Source organism: Pseudorasbora parva, chromosome 18, assembly GCF_024679245.1.
Source record: "Pseudorasbora parva isolate DD20220531a chromosome 18, ASM2467924v1, whole genome shotgun sequence".
NCBI classification, from domain to species: Eukaryota; Metazoa; Chordata; class Actinopteri; order Cypriniformes; family Gobionidae; genus Pseudorasbora; species Pseudorasbora parva.
This window is the reverse complement of record NC_090189.1, coordinates 39111583-39135529: the sequence shown is the minus strand read 5'-3', so window position 1 is coordinate 39135529 and position 23947 is coordinate 39111583. Positions and strand designations below refer to the sequence as shown.

The 23947-nt window shown below is 43.6% G+C and overlaps 1 protein-coding gene across 1 annotated transcript in view; it reads left to right on the top strand.

Moving 5' to 3' along the window:
• Positions 1–23947, top strand: part of zmp:0000001268 (CYTL1 domain-containing protein) — a 49702-nt gene that overhangs the window by 6484 nt on the left and 19271 nt on the right. The window lies entirely within an intron of this gene.

Below are 23947 nucleotides of genomic sequence, written 5' to 3'. Positions count from 1 at the left end.
CAAGCAGCTGATCTTCCGCGGGTAAGAATGGATAATACCGTGCGCATTAAGATGGAGGAAGATGACGGTTATGCTGGGGCAGCAAATACGTTTGGTGGGCACACCGCGTCTGTAACCAGTCACTTTAAGGCGAATTTGGTGAAGAAAGAGCCGGGTGAAGCCACTGATGCAGGCCAGAAAGCGAGCCGCCATTATCCGCCGCTGCTGAGCGGCATCGCCCGCCATTGCCCGCCGCTGTCGAACGTCATGACGTCAGACGCAGACGCGTTGTTCTCGCGTGAAGCGAGGGGTCAAAAGGTAAACAACAATGGCGGCGGCCATGAATCGAATATGCCGGTTGGAATAAAAACACCTAAATACTCTGGCAAATCGGATTGGGAGGCTTTTCATGCCCAATTTGAGCTATTAGCTCATGCATATGGTTGGTCAGAAGAACAGAAAGCCCTTCAGCTCGCTCTTTGCTTAACAGATGATGCACTCTCATGTTTGTTGCTGCTTGACACTAGTGAAAGAGCTGATTATGATGCATTGGTTGGTGCATTGAGACGCCGCTTTGGACAGTGTTTCCGATCTGAGCTTCTCAGGTCCGAGTTGCACAGCCGTCAAAGAATTCCAGGAGAACCACTGCGGGCTCTGGCCAATGATATTGAATCTCTAGCAAGGCGAGCTTATGCACATATTCCACCATCAGTGCAAAGCGAGTTGGCCCGTGATCAGTTCATCAGAGCTCTTTCTCCAGCAGAACTGCGCATACATACACAGCTGGCACGCCCACGTGATTTGGCTGAAGCCTTAGAGTTGGCGCTGGAGAGGGAAATGGCGGTTGAAGCAGCAATGATGGGGTCAGCACTTGACCCCTCCCCCACCATCAGGGCAATGGGAGGGGGTCAAACAGCTTCACCAAAACCTGAATGGCTGGACGAGATTACAGAGATGATTCGCGGGCTAGCCTTGCCTCCTCCCAGACGGCAGACACAGGCCCGACTTTGCTGGGGGTGTGGTCAGCCGGGGCATTTGGTTAAGGAATGCCCTGTGCTAGCTAAGAATTCGGGAAACAGGAAGGGGGCGCAGTAGGCGGGACGCTGCAGACCCCCAAGCCCTTGTCCCGCTCAGCGCCAGTGCAAGCAGACAGGCCAACTATAAACAACGGGACGAATGAACTAGGGGTGGTGGTAGTAGGAAGGACAGCTATATCAGATTTTTGCCATATTCCTATTGGTATTGAGGGAGTTGAGTGCACTGCCCTGGTAGACACAGGGTCTACAGTGACTGTGGCTCGTCCGGAGGTGGTGCCAGAGGGAACACAGCTGGAGAACACAACAGTTCAGCTGCGCACAGTGACTGGGGAGCTGGCACCAATGAAAGGGAAGGGGCTGTTGACACTGACTGTCGGGGGCGTGAGCGTGCAGCATCCTGTGTGGATAGCTAATGTGCAGGACAGTTGTATCCTGGGTCTGGACTTTTTGAGGGACCATGGCTGTCAGTTGGACCTGTCTAAGGCCACGTTGAGTTTCGGTAATGGTCAGGTGGTTAGGATGAGGCCTCCAGGAACTCGTCACACAGATGGGCCGGCGGTTGGTTCTTGGGCATGTCACTTAAATTACGGGGACAGCTCAAGCTACACAGTACCACCCAGTGAGTCCCAACAAGAGCCCCCGTTACAGTGCACCTGGCCTAGGACTGCTCCGGGAAGAGAGGGGGAGACAATGGGGGTGCTACGGGAAATAATGCAGAGGAGCTCCGGCGGCTTGGACAAGCAGCAACAAGAACAGTTGTGGGAGCTGCTAGTGGAGTTCCAGGACTGTTTTGCCTGTGATGAAGGGGACCTGGGTCAGACTTCCCTGGTACAACACCATATCGACACAGGGGATGCAGCGCCCATACGTCAGCGACCAAGACGCATGCCCTTAGGACGGCAGGAGGCTGCGGAGCAGGCTTTAGTGACGATGCAGCGCGCCGGTATAATAGAACCTTCTGAAAGCCCCTGGGCATCCCCAGTAGTCATGGTCCCGAAGAAGGGGGGGGAGTGGCGCTTTTGTGTCGATTACAGGAGGCTCAATGCAGTGACACGGAAAGACTCGTACCCTCTTCCACGTGTGGATGAATGTTTGGATCATGTGGCTGGGTCTTGCTGGTTTTCATCATTGGACTTGAGAAGTGGGTATTGGCAAGTGCCACTGACGCCGGAGGCCAGACCCAAGACGGCTTTTTGCACGGGTAGGGGGCTGTGGCAATTTAAAGTTCTCTGTTTTGGTCTTTGCAATGCCCCTGCCACATTTGAGCGCTTAATGGAGAGAGTACTTGAAGGCATTCCGCAGCAGCAGTGTCTGGTGTTTTTGGATGACATACTGGCACATGGGAGCTCTTTCAATTCAGCTGTTACAGCCTTGAAGGCAGTGCTGGAGAAAATTAGAGCAGCAGGTCTGAAGTTACATCCCAATAAATGCCGGCTGTTGAGCAGGCAGGTGACCTTCTTGGGGCATCACATAGGCAGTGAGGGAATTGGCACTGCTGAAGACAAGGTGACAGCCGTACGGGAGTGGCCTGTTCCGGTGAGCCAAAGAGAGCTAAAAAGCTTCCTGGGTTTAGCGTCATATTACAGGAAGTTTGTACAGGGCTTTTCCTGTATTGCTGCTCCCTTGTACAAACTCCTACAGAAAGATCAGTGCTTTGTCTGGTCAGAGGGCTGTCAAAAAGCTTTTGATACTCTGAGACAGGCCCTGGTGTGCGCGCCCATTCTGGCACCTCCTGACCCCCACCTGCCCTTCGTTCTGGACACTGACGCGAGTGGGGATGGAATAGGTGCAGTCTTGTCCCAGGTGTACCCAGATGGGGAAAGAGTAGTGGCCTATTTCAGCAAGGTGCTCAGTAAAGCTGAGAAGAGATATTGTGTCACACGACGAGAGTTGTTAGCCGCTGTCTCCGCCATCAGACATTTCAAGTACTATTTATGCGGTCGGCATTTCATCATACGCTCCGACCATGCCTCCTTACAGTGGCTGATGACGTTCAAGGAGCCAGAGGGCCAGGTGGCTCGTTGGCTCGAGCAATTGCAGAGTTACGAGTTCACTGTGACACATCGTGCGGGGGAACGGCATGGTAATGCAGACGCCCTGTCGAGACGGCCATGTAGTACGCAGGGATGCAAGTATTGTGAGCGCAGAGAAGCCCGGGAGCTGGAACTTAGCCAGAAAATCGACTTGGTCTGCAGGGAGCTGCAAGAGGTGGATGTCACTTTATGGGCAGAGAATCAGAGGCGGGACCCAGACCTGCAGCCTGTGATGCTGTGGGTAGAGGCACAGCAGCGACCACCCTGGGAGGAGGTAGCAGCCCTCTCCCCATTCACCAAGGGATTGTGGGCCAAGTTCAGATGCTTGCGGCTAATGGAGGGGGTTCTCCAGCGAGCATGGGTGGTGCCAGCAACCGGAGAAAAGAGATGGCAAGTAGTGGTTCCTGGGGGCATGCAAGAGACAGTGTTGACGGCCATGCATGGCTCTGCAGGATCTGGCCATTTTGGGGTGACAAAGACACTTCGACGTCTGCGTCAGAGCTTCTATTGGGGACGGCTGAGGCGTGATGTGGAGGACTTTTGCAGGCGCTGTGATCTTTGTACAGCACGCAAAGGGCCACAGGGTCAGTCCAGGGCCCAGCTACAGCAGTTTCCAGTGGGGGAGCCAATGCAGCGTGTGGGGGTAGACATCATGGGACCATTTCCTCGCACCACGCAGGGGAATCGCTTTGTTTTGGATGCAATGGATTATTTTACTAAATGGCCTGAGGCCTTTGCACTGCCTGACCAGGAGGCTGTGACTGTTGCCAATGCTTTGGTGGAGGGCATGTTTAGTAGGTTTGGGGTTCCCCAGAGTATCCATAGTGACCAAGGTAGAAACTTTGAGTCCAAGGTATTCACTTCCATGTGTGAGCGGCTAGGAATCAACAAGACCCGCACCACCCCACTCCACCCTCAAAGTGACGGGCTCGTAGAACGATTCAACAGGACACTAGCTGAGCAGTTGTCCATCTTAACATCCACTCATCAACACGATTGGGACACTCATCTGTCGCTGGTATTGATGGCATGTCGCTCTGCTATTCAGGACTCTACCTCATGCACTCCGGCCCTGCTTATGTTGGGTAGGGAGATTAGGACCCCTGCAGAGTTGGCCTTTGGTCAGCCCCCAGATGCTCCACCTGTTCACGCAGGACCGGAATATGCGAGACAGCTCCAAGATCGTTTGGACTCCGCCCATGCATATGCCAGAAGGCAGTTGGTGACTGCTGGGGTGAGGCAAAAGAGAGCTTATGACATGCATGCCCGGGGGCGTGACTTTGGGGTGGGAGAGCTAGTCTGGGTCTACAGCCCAGTGAGGAAGAGAGGGAGGTGTCCGAAACTGGATAGCCACTGGGTGGGACCATGCCCAATATTGGAAAAGCTGGGGGAGGTTGTATATCGGGTGCAGTTGCCTCCTCGGGGGCGCAAAGTGGTGCTGCATCGGGATAGGCTGGCCCCTTACCGGGGTGCTGCATCACCGCTGGCCAGCACAGTGCTTCCTCCACAAAACGCTGAAACCCCGAAGGGGCCAGAGGGGGTAACCGATTTAGCAGAGATGGCCAGTGGTGGCCAGCAAGTGACACCGTTAACTGACACCCCTCTGGGCAAGTCTTCGAGGGGCTCTGAGGAATCAGTACCTGGAGGCCAAGGTCACACGCTCCTCAGGGGGCGTCCAAAGAGAAGGAGGAGAACCCCAGTCAAGTTTAGAGACTTTGTCCTCGAGGTCGAGGACTTCAGTAGAAGGAGGGTAGTGTAACATGTTCTAAATGTTATTGTGTTTTAGTGGACAAGGAGTTTAATGTTTATGTGACACTGTTCATTTTGGTGTTGTGGACTGTTATCATACTTCATTACCTGTTATTGGAGGTTCGGGTTAAATATGCGAAGAGGCTCCACCCCCTAGGGGTTTTTTGGGAGAAAAGCGGAAATAAAGGGGAGAGGAGTGCCTCGCTGTTTCAAGTGCGGTTCTCTGTTTAAGTCGGGGTGTGTACGGCGTGGGTTGTGGCCGACAACAGCCCAAATAAACACCCCTTTTCACCAACACGTCTCATTATTGCCTGAGAACGTTACAATATAAATGAAATAAAAAGGCCACTTAGGGTAAACATTCATGACTAGTTTTCTTAAATACAAAATAGGCCTACTTTGTAATAATGTCAAATTAAGTTTTACTTTAATGTACAATTACATCTTTTTTATTCTTCTTTTTTTTGTGGTCATGCTCTAAAGTTTAAAAAGCTTTGTAAATCAATTTATTACATTTATTATTTAATGAATTAGGAATCCTCATTGAATGACAGTATCACTTTCTTTTAAAAAAACAAAACAAAAAGGAATTGTACTGACCCAAACATTTAAATGGTAGTGTGTATAACCGATAATAAATTCATTATCAATAAGCATAAGCATATTAGGCATAATAATCAGTATTAGAATTCAGGGAAGACAATTGGACTACATTTTATTTGATGGGGGGCGGTAGGGGACCTAGAGAATAGGTAGGGGGGCGCTGGCCCAAAAAAGGTTGAGAACCACAGCTCTAAACTAAAAAGTACACATATTTTGATGTGTTGACCAACATCTCAAAGCACATACCCAGTACCGCCGCTGGCCGTCTTGATGCCCTGTGCATCATTTTTAAATGGTGCCCGTGGGGGTCGCGTTCACGTCGTATTTGTTGACCGGGGGGTGCTGACAGAAATTTATCGTGGTGCCCCCCTCATCACTTGGTGCCCTATGCGCACTGCACATACCTAATACTAATTTATCTGCATTATGTTATTTGATAGTCTACATTTAAAGGGAAACGTAGACAGGTGAAGTGAATAACACTGATTATCTCTTCATCACGGCTCCTGTTAGTGGGTGGGATATATTAGGCAGCAAGTGAACATTTTGTCCTCAAAGTTGATGTGTTGGAAGCAGGAAAAATGGGCAAGCGTAAGGATTTGATCGAGTTTGACAAGGGCCAAATTGTGATGGCTAGACGACTGGGTCAGAGCATCTCCAAAACTGCCAACCCGTTCTCACCCCCAAGGCGTCAAAATCCGAAGCATGGTAAAGTACCTTCCGCGTCACAATTAAGACGCTAAAGGTGCCCCTGGGCGTCATTTTGCGACGCGCTGGGTGCTCCATTCATTTCAATGATAAACCTTTGGCGTCATAAACAGACGCATTTAATTATTTGCATTTATAAAAGCAGACATGATTTTATTAATATTTAAAGGCTACTTTTATATTTTGGAGCAACTAACTCCACTCCTACCCTAAACCTACCCATATCTAAACAATATAAAACACATAACAGGCAAATAAATGTACAGTCACAAGTATTTATTGCAAAAACTGACCAAAGCAGTATAAAAGTATTAACTCATGTTGTATTCCAAGTCTTCTGAAGTCATACGATATCTTCATGTGAAGAACTGAGTTGATCTTGATGTTTTAATCGCTGAAATGATGATCCCGCTGCCCCGTGAACGAACTCATTCATATCTCATAATTCAAAAGACTCCTGAGCATGACGCAATCGGTCACAAGACACACGAGAGCCAATGACATTTTACAATCAATGCTGACGTAATGACGCAATTGGTCACAAGACATACGAGAGCCAATGCAATTTTACTATGAAATCTCACGTAACGGGCGCCAATATTTGAAATTTGATTGTGTTTGTTGATGATCTTCTGCGGATGGAGATGCTGATCGCTTTTGGGGATTTTCTTCATGCAAATCAATCGTTTGGCCTCGGAAAACTTGGATTATTTAACTTTTTTGAATAACTCGTGGATGCAGTAGTATGTTATATCCTGTGTTTTATATCATGTTCAGACAAATGGGTAGGTTTAGGGATGGGATGGGGTTGGGTTACATGTTAAGCATGTCTAAATAGCGTAAATAAATGTATATAAAATTATGCTTGCTGATTAAATTGAAAAACACACTCCAACATGTCATAATGGCAAATTTATAAACTAATACAATTTCACCATGACGATAACATTACTAATACCCAGTGCGTCTGTGTATGACGCCAAAGGTTTCTCACTGAAATGAATGGAACACCCAGCGCGTCGAAACATGACGCCTTGGGGTACCTTTAGCGTCTTTATTGTGACGCAGAAGGCACTTGAGCATGCTTCGGTTTTTGACGCCTTGGGAGTGAGAATGGGTTGAAACTGCAGCTCTTGTGGGCTGTTCCCGGTCTGCAGTGGTCAGTATCTATCAAAAGCGCTCCAAGGAAGGAACAGTGGAGAACCGGCCACAGGGTCATGGGCGGCCAAGGCTCATTGATGCACGTGGGGAGACAAGCTACTGGAGCTCAAACTGCTCCAGAAGTCAATGCTGGTTCTGATAGAAAGGTGTCAGAATACACAGAGCATCTCAGTTTGTTGCGTATAGGGCGGCATAGCCTCTGACCAGTCAGGGTGCCCATGCTGACCCCTGATCCCGCCGAAAGCACCAACAGCATGTGAGCATCCGAACTGGACCACGGAGCAATGGAAGAAGGTGGCCTGGTCTGAGGGATCAGGTTTTCTTTTACATCACGTGGATGGCCGTGTGTGTGTGCACCGCTTACCTGAGGAACACATGGCCCCAGGATGCACTATGGGAAGAAGGCGAGCCGGCGGAGGCAGTGTGATGCTTTGGGCAATGTTCTGCTGGGAAACCTTGGGTCCTCCATCCATGTGGATGTTATTTTGACACGCTCCACCTACCTAAGCATTGCTGTTCAGCCTTTCATGAAAACGGTGGCTGTGGCTCTTTCAGCAGGATAATGCTGAGTTAAAGGCGTTGACTTGGCCTCCAAATTCCCCAGATCTCAATCCGATCGAGCATCTGTGGGATGTGCTGAACAAACAAGTCCGATCCATGGAGGCCTCACCTCTCAACTTACAGGACTTAAAGGATCTGCTGCTAGTGCTAACATCTTGGTGCCAGATACCACGGCACACCTTCAGGGGTCTAGTGGAGTCCATGCCTTGATGGGTCAGGGCTGTTTTGGCAGCAAAAGAAGACTTTGCTCTGTTATGGGAAAATTATAATCACTGATGAAGAATATTGATTATTTAGAGTGTGTTTGCATTCATACAGGAGCTAATATGTGTCTCTGCCATGCAGGACACTTCTGTGCTATGTTTAACACTCTCACCATGTGTGGAAAACTACTGAGAGGGATGGTTTTGACAATGGGGGTATAAGAGATTGTGACTTCTGTTATGTCTTCAGTTCACACTCGATGCAGGCACAGATGACTGTGTTGAATGTGGCTCTTTCTTGCAAGAAATAAACCTTTATAATTATAATTGGCTAATGTTTGTCTCTTATGAAGTAAAACAACGGAGTAAATTATTTTGCCATTGCAACTGCAATGTGGAATTACAAATACATTCAGTTCGCACTTAAATATTCCTTTAAAGTATATTAAATCCGTAATAAGTATATATTTTTTTAAAGTATGTAAAATTAACTAAAGTGCACTTTTTTTTCACAAGGAAGGATTTTGCAATGACTATTAAACCATAACAAAGCTAAACAGGCCTTGTCTAACCTCAGCTAGAGAAGAACTGTGATCAATGGACTTCACATGTCACCGCCTTTTTTTTTTTACTTCTGGAGCATTTCACCTAGTTTCAAGCCTACAGTCCATGAGATTGGACGTTTGTCATCCAATCAAATGGCAGTAAAGCTCTGCATGTGGTAATTTTCAAAACAAAACACTACATTGAAGAGAAGCATGGCTGCACTTCACTCCAAACACAGAAGTAAGCAACATTTTTTATGGTTTTATTTAAAAATGTTCATATGTTTGCCAGTATTTCATAGTTTGTATGTAAAATAGAAGGATTTAACTCATTAATTAAAGTTAAAAATCGATTGTAGAACTGCAAGTTTAAAATCAGGATTTTTTCAAATGTGTCTGTCCATTAGGATGTACAATGGGTTCAAAAGCCTGCTACTGAAAACACATGTCCAGCAATGCTGATTGAAATTTTTTATGAATTTTTTTTAAAAATATTATTATTATTTTTTTTACAGTATTAATACATTTGTAAAACTATTTCATATGCAGAATATACAGTTCTTGAAGTGCTTGAACATATAGCTGATGGAAATATCTCAGATGTTGACTTTATGTGGAGTGATGAGGAAGATGGAGATGGAAATGCAGATGATGCTAGATCTCCAACAATTGGTGAGTGTATAATGAAAATCAGGGATAGTTAGTTAAGACTTTTCATATAATCAGATGTCCCTACATTTATCTAAGATTGTTTTATTGGATATACAGTTTAATTTCTTTCCTGTAAAAATAAATTAATATATAAAACTTGTATGAAGTTGTTTTGTAAGGGACAGTTTTTGCTAATAATTTCAGGGGAGGACAGAGATGAGCCACTACCAGTAGTAGGGAAAGAAATTGAGATTGAGGCAGAGGAAAGTCAGGATCTAGAAGACAGAGAAGATTATGAGCTTGAGCATGAGGCAGATGTAGAACCAGTACTTGGTAATGATCCTTTTACAAATATCACAAAAAAGAGTGATATTCAGTGGCGTCGTTACACCCGCTTTACCCCAGTAGAAACAACATGGGAAAGTCCCACCACTGACCCCCCTGAGTCACTAACACCATACAGCTACTTCAAGCAGTATATCCCAAGTCAGATGTTTGAGTTGATGTGCACAATGACCAATATATATGCAGAACAAAATGGAGTTAGGGGATATAAACATGCCTCAGCTTCTGAGATTGAAGTCCTTGTCGGTCTACATATGGCAATGGGAGTTCTTGGACTTCCAAGAGTGAGAATGTACTGGTCCTCCAGCATCAATATTGGAATTTTCAAGGAAACCATGTCTCGAGATCGTTTTTTTCAACTCCGCTCCAACTTGCATGTTGTGAACAACCATGAGAGGCCTCCTGGAGACACTGATGTTTTCTTCAAGGTCAGACCAATCTATGAGTCCATAAGGAAACGCTGTCTGCAGCTACAACTGGAGGAAGATCTCTGTATTGATGAGCAGATTGTGCCTTTCAGGGGAAAACTCTCTGTGCTCCAGTATATCAAAGGGAAACCTACACCATGGGGAGTGAAGATGTATTTCCTCTGTGGAAAAAGTGGACTTGCTTATGATTTCCTCATCTACCAAGGTGCCACAACAGAGCTTTCTGAGCAAAGCAAAAAGGTTCTAGGGCATGGAGCTGCTGTTGTCTTCCACCTGTGCCAAAGAATCCAGGCTCCCAACCACAAGCTCTTTTTTGACAACTACTTCACCGCCTACAATGTCCTTGAAGTTCTTGCAGAAAAGAAAATCCATGCTGCGGGAACAGCAAGGCTTTGCCGCTTTGCAAATCCGCCACTGAAGACAGACAAGGAAATGTCTAAGAAAACGCGGGGAAACCATGATGAAGTTAGAAGTAGGGATGGAAAAGTTGTTCTAGTGAAGTGGTCTGATAACCGTTGTGTTGTGATGGCATCCAACTTTGTTGGTGTTGGAGATGAAGACGAAGTTGAGAGATGGGATCAGAAAGAGAGGCAGTTTGTGAAGGTCAAGCGTCCAGAGGTGGTGAAGAGATACAACAAGGGCATGGGAGGGGTGGACAAGCTTGATCAGCTAATCAGCCTTTACAGGATCGATATCAAGTCCCGCAAATGGCCACTGCGCATGATTACTCATGCTTTTGATGTTGCTGTAGTGAACAGCTGGCTTGAGTATCGCAGGGACAATGAATACAAAGGAACTCAGCCACAGAAAGTCATGGATCTCCTTGAATTCAAAATGAATGTAGCCGAAGTGCTTGTGCGTTGTGGGAAGCCAAAGGGTTCAAAAAAACGAGGGAGGCCAAGCAATTCTAATGCAGCCAGTACCTCTCCAACTCCACATGATGAAGCTGGACAAAAGAGAGGGGCAAGGGAATGGCGGCCAGTTCTTGAAGTCCAAAAAGATATGGTGGACCACCTGCCAAATTATGATACAAAAAAAGAAGCAACAAGATGCAAATTGGAAGGTTGTTCTGGGAAAACACACGTCTTCTGTGATAAGTGCAAGGTGCACTACTGCTTTGTGTCACAGAGAAATTGTTTCAAAGATGCACACAGGAAATGAATGTGACTGCACTGATTCATTTTTAGGTTTATTTTGTTGTTAATAAACAAATGTGCAACCTCAAAATTTAAGTTGAAATGTTATATTGTTCAAATTCTTGACCTTGAGAAGAAGCTTAAAGTATAGACCAACCATTCTTATGTTTATTATTATTTTTTCATGTTGGTAAATTTTTGTGAAGTACACCTGTTTTGACCTGACGTCCATTGAAATGGACAAAAAAAATTACAATTAAAGAGTGTTCAATTTTTTTTTTTTTTTTTTTTGGTCTCATTTATAGAAGCCTTATGAGCTGGGAAAATGTACTTTAATATTTTTCAGGAACTTGAAACATAATTCAGGTCTGAAGGGGTTAAAGACTTCTTTGTAACACTTTAGAATAATGGTCCCTCATTGTTAGGTGGCTACACTGTAAAAACCAACAGTAACTCTAACAAACACATTTTAGTTAACTTTACTTAAATGTCTAACTGTACTACTCACATACTACTGTCACACAGACAATGCAGGAAAACAGATGCGGATCCAATAGCGAGTGCAAAAGATCTTTTTATTACATACATTGACTTGAGAGTGACAGGAAAAAGAATCTCAAGATTGAATAAAGTTCATAGCAGACAGGAAGAACCAGGAGACCAGGACTCGGTTCAGCATACACGACACAGGTACGCAATGGGCAAGGACCAGGCAACGGGAACTCCAGCAACGGGAACTCCAGCAACGGGAACTCCAGCAACGTGAACTTCAGCAATGGGAACTCCAGGAACGGGAACCTATACACATGACACCAGGGAAGACGATTACACACAAGGAACACACAGGGACAACTGCAGCGATCGACAAACACAGATTGTCACATGCCTGTCCTTACTTGTGTGCACATGTGGGTTTGTTGTTCTAAGCATGTCCTCATGTAATTGTCAGATCCCTCCCCCTTGTTATCTGATTAGTGTTTGATTTCTCCCACCTGTTCCCTCTTGATTTCTTCCCTTTATAAGCTCCTTGTGTTTGTCAGTCTGTTGTTGGATCCTTGTATGTCTACGCCTCCCGTTTCCCTGTGCTTTCCCTGTTGGTATGTTTTTGAGTTTATTTGTGTTTTCTGATTATGTGTTTTGCCCCATTGTGGGTTTTTGCTTTGTGTTATTAGGGCCCAAGCCCTGAAAGGGCGCAGAGCCCTATTGTTCTTCTAAGAATTATTTTTTTTTGTTATTATTATTAGGGCCCAAGCCCTGAAAGGGCGCAGAGCCCTATTGTTCTTCTAAGGATTATTATTATTATTATTATTATTTATTAGGGCCCAAGCCCTGAAAGGGCGCAGAGCCCTATTGTTCTTCTAAGGATTATTTTTTTTTTTTTTTGTTATTATTTATTATTTTTTTACGCGACTATTTGGGCATTTTTGAGGCCCTTCCCATGCTCGAAAACTCTTGAAACTTTGCACGCGCATCAGAATGTGCGGCCATCAGGGCCGGGCTGAGGCTGGGACCCGGGCGTGGCAGGGGGGCTCAACAGCGCCCCCTAAAGTGGGGTCTGAAAACGTGGTCTATAAATCAAACACACTTGCACGTACATATATGAAACTCGGTACACATATAGAGCTCATCGGGCCGAACAACTTTTGTGCTCTAAGTTATGCGTCAGCCCAACAGGAAGTGAGCTATTATGGGTTGTTCGGAAAACGCATGCTGTGGAATTTGCGATACTCCTCCTAGACGATTCACCCGATCAGCACCAAACTCGGTCAGCCTGAAGTCAAGACACTGAGGATGCTAAATTGCGAGCAACTTTTTGATATCTCAAACGGTTAGGCTGTGGCGAAGAGATGAATTTATGGCGAGAAAAAGGAAACAGGAAGTGTGTTATAACTTTTGCATACATTAATTCATTTTGATGAAACTTCAGCTGTGTGTTCGTTGTAAGAGGCCGATCACATGGATAGGACTTTTGTGAGTCAAAGTTATAGCGCCACCAACTGGCAGCAGGAAGTGTCACTTTTGTCCAAAGTGGGGGGTTAGTTTTATCTACATTCACCAAACTCGGTATGTATATTGTACTTTTCGAGCCGGACAACTTTCTAATTTACAGTCATTAGCTCTGACCAACAGGAAGTCAGATAATTTGGTTGGAAGATAACAAGAAGTGGAAAGCGAGCTCTGAGTTTTTACCTTCTCCTCAAAAGTGATTCATTCAATCTCCTCCAAACTCGGACAACATGAAGTAAATATACAGAAGATGCTAAAATGCGAACGGTTATTGGATATCTCAAACGGTGGTCCCGTAGCAAAAGGCTAAAAAAGACAAAATAAGCACACAAGTGCCTGGTTCATAAATAAGGCTATACTCCCACCTGCTGGTTATTCTATATATCACACTGTTTTTTTTTTTTTTTTTTTCAACACTTATGCTCTCCCTTAAATGACCAGTAGAGGGCAATATTGTATAAGTTTTCAAGCAAAAAACCTTGCCTCTGTGTGTGTGTGTGTGTGTGTGAATGGTTTTCTAACCTGGTGGGGACTTAAACCTGAATGCACACAGACTCATGGGGACTTCCCAATGGGTACAAAAGCTTATAAATCAGACAGAATGAGTTCTTCTGAAAATGTAAAAATGCTTGAAGTTTTGTGTGATGGGTAGGTTTAGGGGTAGGAGCAGTGTAGGAGGACAGAATATATGGTTTGTACAGCATAAAAACCATTACGTCTATGAGTCCCCAAAAAGATTGTGAACTAGACGTGTGTGTGTGTGTGTGTGTGTGTGTGTGTGTGTGTGTGTGTGTGTGTGTGTGTGTGGAGAGAGAGGGAGGGGGGCTGATTTCTACCTTCAGCTTACTACAGTGTGTCTGTGTGTGTGTGTGGGGGGGGGGGGGGGGGGGGGGGAGGGGGGGGCTGATTTCGAACTTCAGCTTACTACTGTGTGTGTGTGTGTGTGTGTGTGTGTGTGTGTTGTTCTAGCCTGGTGGGGACTTCAACCTGAATGCACACAGACTCATGGGGACTTCCCAATGGGTACAGAAGCTTATAAATCAAACAGAAGGAGTTCTTTTGAAAATGTAAAAATGCAGAAATGTGTGTGATGGGTAGGTTTAGGGGCAGGTCACTCTCTCTCTCTCTCTGTGTGTGTGTGTGTGTGTGTGTGTGGGGAGGGAGTCTCTCACTCTGTGTGTGTCACCTTGTCTCTTGTGTTTTCATAATTTAACCCTTTCATATCATAGGCTATCACAAAAATCTATCACTTTATTGTGAAAAATAAGTAAAACACTAAAACATATATTATATCTTTAATTAAATACTGGTCTTCTGAACTTACAAAATTTTGAGCTGCAAAAAATACATTTGCACATAATTGAAAGTGATATCCTAATACTTTTAATTGTTTTCTATAACATGGGCTTTAAAGAAGGTCATGTGCTGTGTTTGCAAAGATCACGTATGACACCTCTTTAAACTAATTATTTATTGATAGAATTCAAATGGATAAAAAATTTTAATTTCGCATGATTTTATAAAAGTGGCTGTTTATTATAAACTTCCATAAAATATATGCACGCATATTACTCTTCCCTGACACTGATATTAAAATCATTGTTGCGGTCTCTGTGATTTGGCTTAATTTTAAGAGAAGTGTCAGGATAATACAACTTCAGCATTTGGACAGTATTCTGCACTCATTTTGAAATTGACATTTGACATCACCTGACATAAAATTAATGAATAAAATGTAATTGACCTCAGAGATGTGAGTGTTGTGGTTCCTGGTCATAGCAGCACCAGTTGCTGCAGTTAATGAGGTGAATTCAAATGACTTTGACATAGTCCCTTTTTTATTTTTTCCCATATTAAATGCCTATTGGCCTGCTGTGCACAGTTAAGCTGATGCCACCGGGGTTGCGGTGCCACCGGCTTGGGCCCGTCATCGCTGCTCGCAGCTTTAATTAGGGCCCAAGCCCTGAAAGGGCGCAGAGCCCTATTGTTCTTCTAAGGATTATTAGGGCCCAAGCCCTGAAAGGGCGCAGAGCCCTATTGTTCTTCTAAGGATTATTATTATTATTATTATTATTATTATTATCTTTTCGCCTTTTGGGCATTTTTGGGGCACTTAACATGCTCGAAAACTCTTGAAACTTTGCACACGCATCGGAATGCGCGGCCAACAGGGTCTGGCAGAGGCCTTTGACCCGGGCGTGGCAGGGGGGCTCAACAGCGCCCCCTTGAAAAACAGGGTCTATATATTAAACACACTTGCACGTACATGTATGAAACTCGGTACACTTATAGATCTCATCGGGCCAAACAACTTCCGCACTCATAGTCATAAGCTTCGCCCAACAGGAAGTGAGCTATTATGGGTTGTTCGGAAAACGCATGCTCTGGAATTTGCGATACTCCTCCTAGACGATTCACCCGATCAGCACCAAACTCGGTCAGCATGAAGTCAAGACACTGAGGATGCCAAATTGCAAGCAACTTTTTGATACCTCGAACGGTTTGGCCGTGGCGAAGAGACAAATTTATGGCGAGAAAAGGGAAACAGGAAGTGTGTTATAACTTTTGCATACATTAATTCATTTTGATGAAACTTCAGCTGTGTGTTCGTTGTAAGAGGCCGATCACATGGATATGACTTTTGTGAGTCAAAGTTATAGCGCCACCAACTGGCAGCAGGAAGTGTGTCACTTTTGTCCAAAGTGGGGGGGTTAGTTTTATCTACATTCACCAAACTCGGTATTTATATTGTACATTTCGAGCCGGACAACTTTCTAATTTACAGTCATTAGCTCTGACCAACAGGAAGTCAGATAATTTGGTTGGAAGATAACAAGAAGTGGCAAAGCGAGCTCTGAGTTTTTACCATCTCCTCAAAAGCGATTCATTCAATCTCCTCCAAACTCGGACAACATGAAGTAAATATACAGAAGATGCTAAAATGCGAACGGTTATTGGATATCTCAAACGGTGGTCCCGTAGCAAAAGCCTAAAAAACACAAAATAAGAACACAAGTGCCTGGTTCATAAATAAGGCTATACTCCCACCTGCTGGTTATTCTCTATATCACACTGTTTTTTTTTTTTTTTTTTTTTTCAACACTTATGCTCTCACTTAAATGACCAGTAGAGGGCAATATTGTATAAGTTTTCAAGCAAAAAAACCTTACCTCTGTGTGTGTGTGTGTGTGTGAATGGTTTTCTAGCCTGGTGGGGACTTAAACCTGAATGTACACAGACTCATGGGGACTTCCCAATGGGTACAAAAGCTTATAAATCACACATAATGAGTTCTTTTGAAAAGGTGAAAACGCAGAAAGTTGTGTGATGGGTAGGTTTAGGGGCAGGAGCAGTGTATGAGGACAGAATATATGGTTTGTACAGCATAAAAACCATTACATCTATGGTGAGTCCCCAGAAAAAGATAGTGAACCAGACATGAGTGTGTGTGTGTGTGAGGGGCAGGGGTGGGGGGGTGAAGGGGGTGTTGTGGATGGGGGGATGGGCTGAGCTGATTTGAGTTGCCTGCAGCATACTTCAGCATTACTACTGTGTGTGTGTGTGTGTGTGTGTGTGTGTGTGTGTGTGTGTGTGTGTGTGTGTGTGTGTGTGTGTGTGTGTGTGTGTGTGTGTGTGCGTGTGTGCGTGTTCTTTTTTCTAGCCTGGTGGGGACTTCAACCTGAATGCACACAAACTCATAGGGACACGTGTCACTGATTTCTACAGTGTGTGTGTGTGTGTGTGTGTGTGTGTGTGTGTGTGTGTGTGTGTGTGTGTGTGCGTGTGTTCTTTTTTCTAGCCTGGTGGGGACTTCAACCTGAATGCACACAGACTCATGGGGACACGTGTCACTGATTTCTACAGTGTGTGTGTGTGTGTGTGTGTGTGTGTGGGGTGGGGTGGGGGGGGGATGGGCTGAACTGATAAGAGTTGCCTGCAGCATACTTTAGCATTACTAGTGTGTGTGTGTGTGTGTGTGTGTGTGTGTGTGTGTGTGTGTGTGTGTGTGTGTGTGTGTGTGTGTGTGTGTGTGTGTGTGTGTGTGTGTGTGTGTGTGTGTGTGTGTGTGTGTGTGTGTGTGTGTGTGTGTGTGTGTGTTCTTTTTTCTAGCCTGGTGGGGACTTCAACCTGAATGCACACAGACTCATGGGGACACGTGTCACTGATTTCTACAGTGTGTGTTTGTGTGTGTGTGTGTGAGAGAGAGAGAGAGAGCCACTCTTCTGTCTAAAAAGATTACCTCTCAATGCTGTGCTTTGGCCTGCATTAAAGGATTAAACATATTATTCTGGGTTTGAATAAAAAAAATCATGTATAAAACCAGTTTATTTGTAGGGCATTGACAAAATTGTTTTATATAATTAGTTAAATAATTGTGTTAATACCAATAATTATTAATAAAAATATATAAATATAAAAAAACATTACTAACAAAAGAAAAAACACATTTAATTGTCTTTAAAAAGAAAAGGAAAAAATAAGTAGTGTGTGTAACTTAAAAATGAGAAGAATAATGCCTTTTGTTTAAGGACAAAAATGAGAACCAATGAGCTACCGGCATATAGAATAACCAGAAGGTGAGAGTGTAGCCTTATTTAGTAACCAGGTTGGATATGTCCTAGGAACACTGTTTTGAAGATAAAACTATTGTTGTTATTGCAAAACAGTGTTTTCAGACAGTGAAATAAAAACAATGATCTCTCACTGTTTAGATTTTGTGTCTGTCATTCCCCTTCCCCCTCACTCTCCCTCTCTCAGGATCACTCTATGTGTGTGTGTGTGTGTGTGTGTGTGTGTGTGTGTGTGTGTGTGTGTGTGTGTGTGTGTGTGTGTGTGTGTGTGTGTGTGTGTGTGTGTGTGTGTGTGTGTGTGTGGAGGGGGTCTCTCTCACTCTGTGTGTCGCCTTGTTTCTTGTTTTTCATAATTTAACCATTTCATATCATAGGCTATCAGCAATATCTATCACTTTATTGTGAAAAATAAGTTTTAAAAAATGTATTATATATATATATATATATTGAGCTGCAAAAAATACATTTGCACATAATTGAAAGTGATGTCCTAATACTTTTAATTGTTTTCTATAACATGGGCTTTAAAGAAGGTCATGCGCTGTGTTTGCAAAGATCACGTATGACACCTCTTTAAACTAATTATTTATTGATAAAATTCAAATGGATAAAAAAAAAAAATTCACATGATCTTATAAAAGTGGCTGTTTATAATAAACTTCTATAAATTTTATGCACGCATATTACTCTTACCTGACACTGATATTAAAATCATTGTTGCGGTCTCTGTGATTTGGCTTAATATAACTTCAGCATTTGGACAGTATTCTGCACTCATTTGAAATTGACATTTGACATCACCTGACATAAAATTAAAGAATAAAATGTAATTGATCTCAGAGATGTGAGTGTTGTGGTTCCTGGTCATAGCAGCACCAGTTGCTGCAGTTAATGAGGTGAATTCAAATGAATTTGACATAGTCCCATTATCTATTTTTTCCCATATTAAATGCCTATTGCATGCTGTGCACAGTTAAGCTGATGCCACCGGGGTGGCGGTGCCCCCGGCTTGGGCCCGTCATCGCTGCTCGCAGCTTTAATTTATTATTATTTTTTTACGCGACTATTTGGGCATTTTTGGGGCCCTTCCCATGCTCGAAAACTCTTGAAACTTGGCACACGCATCAGAATGCGCGGCCATCAGGGCCGGGCTGAGGCTGGGACCCGGGCGTGGCAGGGGGGCTCGACAGCGCCCCCTAAAGTGGGGTCTGAAAACGGGGTCTATAAATCAAACACACTTGCACGTACATATATGAAACTCTGTACACATATAGAGCTCATCGGGCCGAACAACTTTCGTGCTCTAAGTTATGTGTCAGCCCAACAGGAAGTGAGCTATTATGGGTTGTTCGGAAAACGCATGCTGTGGAATTTGCGATACTCCTCCTAGACGATTCACCCGATCAGCACCAAACTCGGTCAGCCTGAAGTCAAGACACTGAGGATGCCAAATTGCGAGCAACTTTCTGATTTCTCAAACGGTTTGGCCGTGGCGAAGAGATGAATTTATGGCGAGAAAAAGGAAACAGGAAGTGTGTTATAACTTTTGCATACATTAATTCATTTTGATGAAACTTCAGCTGTGTGTTCGTTGTAAGAGGCCGATCACATGGATATGACTTTTGTGAGACAAAGTTATAGCGCCACCAACTGGCAGCAGGAAGTGTGTCACTTTCAAAATTGCTTTAAATCCCCATCTTATTTTCACCCGATTTACTTCAAACTTCATCAGTATAATGTCAAAACATGGCAGATATAGACATATGAATGGATTCCTGATTCTAGAAAAACTGTTGTCATGGCAACGTGTCAAAGTCTAATAATCTTTTTTGGTGTTTTTGAGACTCTTCAAATGCTTGAAATTGCATGAAACTCAACACACACATCAGACATGCTGTCCAGAAGATGCAAGCAAAGATTCAGAAACGGGCGTGGTAGAGGGGCTCAGTAGCGCCATCTTTTGTCCAAAGCGAGGGGTTAGTTTTGTCTACAGTCACCAAACTCGGTATATATATTGTACATTTCGAGCCGGACAACTTTCTAATTTACAGTCATTAGCTCTGACCAACAGGAAGTCAGATAATTTGGTTGGAAGATAACAAGAAGTCGAAAGCGAGCTCTGAGTTTTTACCTTCTCCTCAAAAGCGATTCATTCAATCTCCTCCAAACTCGGACAACATGAAGTAAATATACAGAAGATGCTAAAATGCGAACGGTTATTGGATATCTCAAACGGTGTTCCCTTAGCATAAGCCTAAAAAAGACAAAAGAAGCACACACGTGCCTGGTTCATAAATAAGGCTATACTCCCACCTGCTGGTTATTCTATATATCACACTGTTGTTTTTTTTTGTTTTTTTTCAACACTTATGCTCTCACTTAAATGACCAATAGAGGGCAATATTGTATAAGTTTTCAAGCAAAAAACCTTGCCTCTGTGTGTGTGTGTGAATGGTTTTCTAGGCTGGTGGGGACTTAAACCTGAATGCACACAGACTCATGGGGACTTCCCAATGGGTACAAAAGCTTATAAATCAGACAGAATGAGTTCTATTGAAAAGGTGAAAATGCAGAAAGTTGTGTGATGGGTAGGTTTAGGGGTAGGAGCAGTGTAGGAGGACAGAATATATGGTTGTTACAGCATAAAAACCATTACATCTATGCTGAGTCCCCAAAAAGATAGTGAACCAGACGTGTGTGTGTGTGTGTGTGTGTGTGTGTGTGTGTGTGTGTGTGTGTGTGTGTGTGTGGAGAGAGAGAGAGGGAGGGGGGCTGATTTCTACCTTCAGCTTACTACAGTGTGTGTGTGTGTGTGTGTGTGTGTGTGTGTGTGTGTGTGTGTGTGTGTGTGTGTGTGTGTGTGTGTGTGTGTGTGTGTGTGTGTGTGTGTGTGTGTGTGGAGAGAGAGGGAGGGGGGCTGATTTCTACCTGCAGCTTACTACTGTGTGTGTGTGCGTGTGCGTGTGTGTGTGTGTGTGTGAAGAGGTGGGGGGGCTGATTTCTACCTTCAGCTTACTACAGTGTGTGTGTGTGTGTGTGTGTGTGTGTGTGTGTGTGTGTGTGTGTGTGTGTGAGTGGTTTTCTAGTCTGGTGGGGACTTCAACCTGAATGCACACAGACTCATGGGGACTTCCCAATGGGTACAAAAGCTTATAAATCAGACAGAATGAGTTCTTTTGAAAATGTAAAAATGCAGAAAGTTTTGTGTGATGGGTTGGTTTAGGGGTAGGGGCAGTGTAGGAGGACAGAATATATAGTTGGTACAGTATAAAAGCCATTAAGTCTATGGTGAGTCCCCAGAAAGATAGCACACCAGACATGTGAATGTGTGTGTGTGTGTGTGTGTGTGTGTGTGTGTGTGTGTGTGTGTGTGTGTGTGTGTGTGTGTGTGTCTGTGTCTGATGGGGGATGGGGGCCAGTTGCATTTTGATGGTGAAAAGATTAGCTCTTTCATTGCTGTGTGCTTTGGCCAGCATTAAAGGATAAAAAAAATATATATTTCTGGGTTTGAATAAAAAAATGGAAAAAGTATGGAACCAGTTAATTTGTAGAGCGTTGACAATATAGTTTTATATAATTAGTTTCATCATTGTGAAAATACAAAGAAGGTGGGAGTATAGCCTTATTTATGAACACGGCTGGATAAGTCTTTTGAGAAATATATATAAAAATAAAACACTTGGCTAGTTTTTTCTATAGTCACCAAACTCAGAATGAATAAAAATGTAAAATGAATGTACTTTTTGTATTTTTTTTTATCAATATATTGGTTTTCTTTAACATTTTGTATTTGAAGATTAATTCTTAAAACTAAAATACTAACATAAAAAAAACACATTTGAGTTTCTTTTTCAAATAATTTTCTCCGACCATTTAGATTTTATTATTATTTTTTGTTTAAAATCTTGTTCAATGTTCATGTTTTTCTAGCCTGGTGGGGACTTCAACCTGAATGCACACAGACTCATGGGGACTCGTGTCACTGTAGGGACCTAAATTGAGGACCCAATGGGTACAAAAGCTTATAAATCAGACAGAATGAGTTCTTTTGAGAATTTACATTTAATTTTTTTGTTTTAAATCTTGTTCAATCGGAATCAGACTATGCCTCTCTCTTTCTGTCTGTCCTAACCCTCCCCCCCTCACTCTCTCAGGCTCACTCGGTGTGTGTGTGTTTGTGTGTGTGTGTGTGCGTGAGTGTGTGCGTGTGTGGTGGTGGTGGGGGGGTCTCTCTCACTTTGTGTGTGTGTGTGTGTGTGTGTGTGTGTGTGTGTGTGTGTGTGTGTGTGTGTGTGTGTGTGTGTGTGTCACCTTGTCTCTTGATTGTCATAATTTAACACTTTCATATCATAGGCTATCACAAATATTAAATAGCTATCACTTTAGTGTGAAAAATAAGTTAAAAAAAAAAAACAACACAAAATATAACATATCTTTAAAAAATATACAGGCCTTCTGGACTTACAAAATTGTGCATGTATATTACTCTTACCTGACACTGATATTAAAATCATTGTTGTGGTTTCTGTGATTTAGCTTTATTTATTTATTTGTATTTAAAAAAATATTGAATGCCACACATATTGAAATAAAAACATGCATGCTTTTTGCTGCATAAAATTGGTGAGCAATCACAAGCTACAGGAAGGTCAAAAACACATAAAGAGAAGTTTAAGGATAATACAACTTCAGCATTTGGACAGTATTCTGCACTCATTTTGAAATTGAGATTTGACATCATCTAACATAAAATTAATGAGAAAAATGTAATAGATCTCATAGATGTGACTGTTGTGGTTCCTGGTCATAGCAGCACGAGTTGCTGCAGTCAATGAGGTGAATTCAAATGACTTTGACATAGTCCCTTTATTTATTTTTTCCCATATTAAATGCCTATTGGCCTGCTGTGCACAGTTAAGCTGATGCCACCGGGGTGGCGGTGCCACCGGCTTGGGCCCGTCATCGCTGCTCGCAGCTTTAATTATTATTTTTTTTACCGACTATTTGGGCATTTTTGGGGCCTTTCCCATGCTCGAAAACTCTTGAAACTTTGCACACGCATCAGAATGCGCGGCCATCAGGGCCGGGCTGAGGCTGGGACCCGGGCGTGGCAGGGGGGCTCGACAGCGCCCCCTTGAATGCGAGATTTAACTTGGTCCATTAATAAAAAACGCTTGCACGTATATATATGAAACTCGGTACACATATAGAGCTCATTGGGCCAAACAACGATAGTGCTCATAGTTGTACGTCAGCCAAACAGGAAGTGAGCTATTATGGCTTGTTTGAAAACGCATGCTGTGGAATTTGCGATACTCCTCCTAGACGATTGATCCGATCAGCACCAAACTCGGTCATCATGAAGTCAAGACACTGAGGATGCTAAATTGCGAGCAACTTTTTGATATCTCAAACGGTTTGGCCGTGGCGAAGAGACAAATTTATGGCGAGAAAAGGCAAACAGGAAGTGTGTTATAACTTCTGCATACATTAATTCATTTTGATGAAACTTCAGCTGTGTGTTCGTTGTAAGAGGCCGATCACATGGATATGACTTTTGTGAGTCAAAGTTATAGCGCCACCAACTGGCAGCAGGAAGTGTGTCACTTTCAAATTTGCTTTAAATCCCCATCTTATTTTCACCCGATTTACTTCAAACTTCATCAGTATAATGTCAAAACATAGCAGATATAGACATATGAATGGATTCCTGATTCTTGAAATACTGTTGTCATGGCAATGTGTCAAAGTCTTATAATCTTTTTATGTGTTTTTGACACTCTCCCTTAAATGACCAGTAGAGGGCAATATTGTATAAGTTTTCAAGCAAAAAAACCTTGCCTGTGTGTGTGTGTGTTTTTCTAGCCTGTTCGGGACTTCAACCTGAATGCACACAGACTCATGAGGACTCGTGTCACTGTAGGGACCTAAACTGAGGTCCCAATGGGTACAAAAGCTTATAAATCAAACAGAATGAGTTCTTTTGAAAATGTAAAAATGCAGAAAGTTTTGTGTGATGGGTAGGTTTAGGGGTAGGAGCAGTGTAGGAGGACAGAATATATGGTTTGTACAGCATAAAAACCATTACGTCTATGAGTCCCCAGCAAGATAGTGAACCAGACATGAGTGTGTGTGTGTGTGTGTGTGTGTGTGTGTGTGTGTGTGTGTGTGTGTGTGTGTGGAGGGGGGATGGGCTGCAGCTTATACCTGCAGCTTAGTGTGTGTGTGTG